Below are 3,389 nucleotides of genomic sequence, written 5' to 3'. Positions count from 1 at the left end.
TAGGATTCCTATAGGTTCAAATATTAGAATCTTATAGGAATCATATATGTTTATTATTAAAAACTTATAGGAATACTATAGGTTTATTATTAGAATCGTATAGGAATCATATAGGTATATTATTAGAATCGTATAGGATTCCTATAGGTTCAAATATTAGAATCTTATAGGAATCATATATGTTTATTATTAAAAACTTATAGGAATACTATAGGTTTATTATTAGAATCGTATAGGAATCATATAGGTATATTATTAGAATCGTATAGGATTCCTATAGGTTCAAATATTAGAATCTTATAGGAATCATATATGTTTATTATTAAAAACTTATAGGAATACTATAGGTTTATTATTAGAATCGTATAGGAATCATATAGGTATATTATTAGAATCGTATAGGATTCCTATAGGTTCAAATATTAGAATCTTATAGGAATCATATATGTTTATTATTAAAAACTTATAGGAATACTATAGGTTTATTATTAGAATCGTATAGGAATCATATAGGTATATTATTAGAATCGTATAGGATTCCTATAGGTTCAAATATTAGAATCTTATAGGAATCATATATGTTTATTATTAAAAACTTATAGGAATACTATAGGTTTATTATTAGAATCGTATAGGAATCATATAGGTATATTATTAGAATCGTATAGGATTCCTATAGGTTCAAATATTAGAATCTTTTAGGAACCCTACAGGTTTATTATTAGAATTTTATAGGAATGCTATAGGTTTATTATTAAAATCTTATAGGAATCCTATAGATATATTATTAGACTCTTATAGGAATTCTAAAGGTTTATTATTAAAATCTTATAGGAATCCTATAGAGGTATTAATAAAATCTTATAGGAATCCTATTGGTTTATTATAAGAATCTTATAAAAATCCTATAGGTATATTATTGAAATCTTATAGAAATCCGATAGGTATATTGTTAGAATCTTATAGGAATCCTATATGGATATTATTAGAATCTTATAGGAATCCTATTGGTATATCATTCGAATCTTATAGGAATCCTATATATTTATTATTAAAATCCTATAGGAATCCTATAGGTTTATTATCAAAATTTTATAGGAATGCTATAGGTTTATTATTAAAATCTTATAGGAATAATATAGATTAGACTCTTATAGGAATCCTAAAGGTTTATTATTAAAATTTTATAGGAATCCTATAAGATGTATTAATAAAATCTTATAGGAATCTATTGGTTTATTATTAGAATCTTATAAGAATCATATAGGTATATTATTGAAATCTTATAGAAATCCTATAGGTATATTGTTAGAATCTTATAGGAATCTTATAGGTATAATATTAGAATCTTATAGGAATCTATTGGTATATCATTCAAATCTTATAGGAATCCTATAGGTTTATTAATTTAATCTTATAGGAATCCTATAGGTTTATTATCAAAATGTTATAGGAATGCTATAGGGTTATTATTAAAATCTTATAGGACTCCTATAGATATATTATTAGAATCTTATAGGAATCTTATAGGTATATTATTAGAATTTAATAGAATCCTATTGGTATATCATTAGAATCTTATAGGAATCCTATAGGTTTACTATTAAAATCTTATAGGAATCCTATAGGTTTAGTATTAAAAATTAATAGGAATGCTATAGGTTTATTATTAAAATATTATAGGAATCCTATAGATATATTATTAGACTCTTATAGGAATCCTAAAGGTTTATTAATAAAGTCTTATAGGAATCCTATAGATGTATTAATAAAATCTTATAGGAATACTATTGGTTTATTATTAGAATCTTATAAGAATCCTATAGGTATATCATTGAAATCTTATAGAAATCCTATAGGTATATTATTAGAATCTTCTAGGAATCCTATAGGTATATTATTAGACTAAACAAAGAATTTTATGGGTTTATGATAATCTTATACAATTCTTATAGGTTTATTATGATAATCTTATGGGAATCCTATAGGTATTATTATAAATCTTATAGGAACCTTTAGGTTTATTATTAGAATGTTATATGAATCGTGTTTCCGTAGTATTATTAGAAGCAGACTTAGAAACAAAAATTAAGAATTTAAAAATTAATTTAGCCCTAGTTTGCTTTGCTTCCAGGGATTCTTTCCCTTCCCCTGGAACATCGAAGTGTTCTGGACAGCCCACGTGGCCCTGTCATCTTTTGCTTCTGTTACAGGGGTGGCATCAGTGGAGACGGGGGAGGGGGGTGTTTGGACTCTTTGATAAAAAAATACATATGTGGGCCATGGAGTTATAATTATTAAATTTTATAGCTCCATGTGTGGGCCTACTTTTGACATTATTTCTAATTGTTCTGCTGAAATAATTAAGAAAAATAAATTTATATTATGAAAATCCTGGCAGTATAATTAACAATACATAGCCAAAGTCTAGGACTATACTAAAATAATATAACATAATAAAACCTAAGCCTTTGAAACCTCTAAATTGTCATATTTTTGGGAGATTTTCCCTGTTCTGCTGAAATAATTAAGAAAAATAAATTTATATTATGAAAATCCTGGCAGTATAATTAACAATACATAGCCAAAGTCTAGGACTATACTGAAATAATATAACATAATAAAACATACAACTTTAAAACACAAGCTAACAATAACAGATGTTGTCATTTAAGCTGTTCAGCCAACCACGGATAATCTCAAATCACCAATGTGATTGGTCACTTTATCCATGTTTATCACTGAAGGCCATGGAAATTAACAAAGGTGCTTTTTTGAATGTTATCAGTTAACTGAAATTTGTTAGTGGATTAGATCTCTTTCTCAGTGCACATTCATGATGATAAAACTGCAGGCATAACCATACATTGTGAAGTATTTCAGCAGTACCAATAGGTAAGAATTGTTTTTATATTAATATTCATTTAATGTTGTTTAAATTGGCGCATTTAGGCTTAGTATAATGCGTCTTTTAAGTCAAAAATTGAATTGGTTTGGATTGGATCTCTGCATAGGATTAGGAGCCTAGGCCTAGGGAATAACAAGCATGCTATGATTCTCCGAGTCTAGCCTAGGCCTGTTAATAAGAAAAGACAGAACTGAGGATATGCCAAAGAGGGCTAGGCTTGGCCTGCCCTATAATGGAAGTATTGGAGCGTGGTAAATTGGGCTGTGTTCTCACTTATTTATTATTGTAAAAAAAAGTCCATGATATGATTATTTTAATGATTTTTATAGAGGTAGGCATAGGCCTCTATACTCTATAGGCTAGGCCTATGCTACTGGTATTATTATCATTATTACCAACAACTCCCTCGTATTTACAACAATTTGCATTGATCTGTTAAATGCTTCTAATTTATGTGAACAAATTAAGATTTCTTTCTGGT

At 27.1% G+C, this 3,389-nt stretch overlaps 2 long non-coding RNA genes across 2 annotated transcripts in view; both read left to right on the top strand.

Moving 5' to 3' along the window:
- The window catches only part of LOC117112506, an 8,309-nt gene that overhangs the window by 754 nt on the left and 4,166 nt on the right, over positions 1-3,389 (top strand). The gene's annotated exons all lie outside the window — the stretch shown is intronic.
- The window catches only part of LOC117112507, a 2,015-nt gene continuing 1,105 nt past the window's right edge, over positions 2,480-3,389 (top strand). The window contains exon 1 of the long non-coding RNA XR_004446051.1: positions 2,480-2,895. This is a non-coding gene — a long non-coding RNA (uncharacterized LOC117112507). The remainder of the gene's footprint in view (positions 2,896-3,389) is intronic.

Source organism: Anneissia japonica, unplaced genomic scaffold (genome assembly GCF_011630105.1).
Source record: "Anneissia japonica isolate Jap-2015-1 unplaced genomic scaffold, ASM1163010v1 scaffold12856_len40468_cov114, whole genome shotgun sequence".
Lineage (NCBI taxonomy): Eukaryota > Metazoa > Echinodermata > Crinoidea > Comatulida > Comatulidae > Anneissia > Anneissia japonica.
Note: the sequence above shows the minus strand (reverse complement) of the source record. Positions and strands in the feature narration are given on the sequence as shown.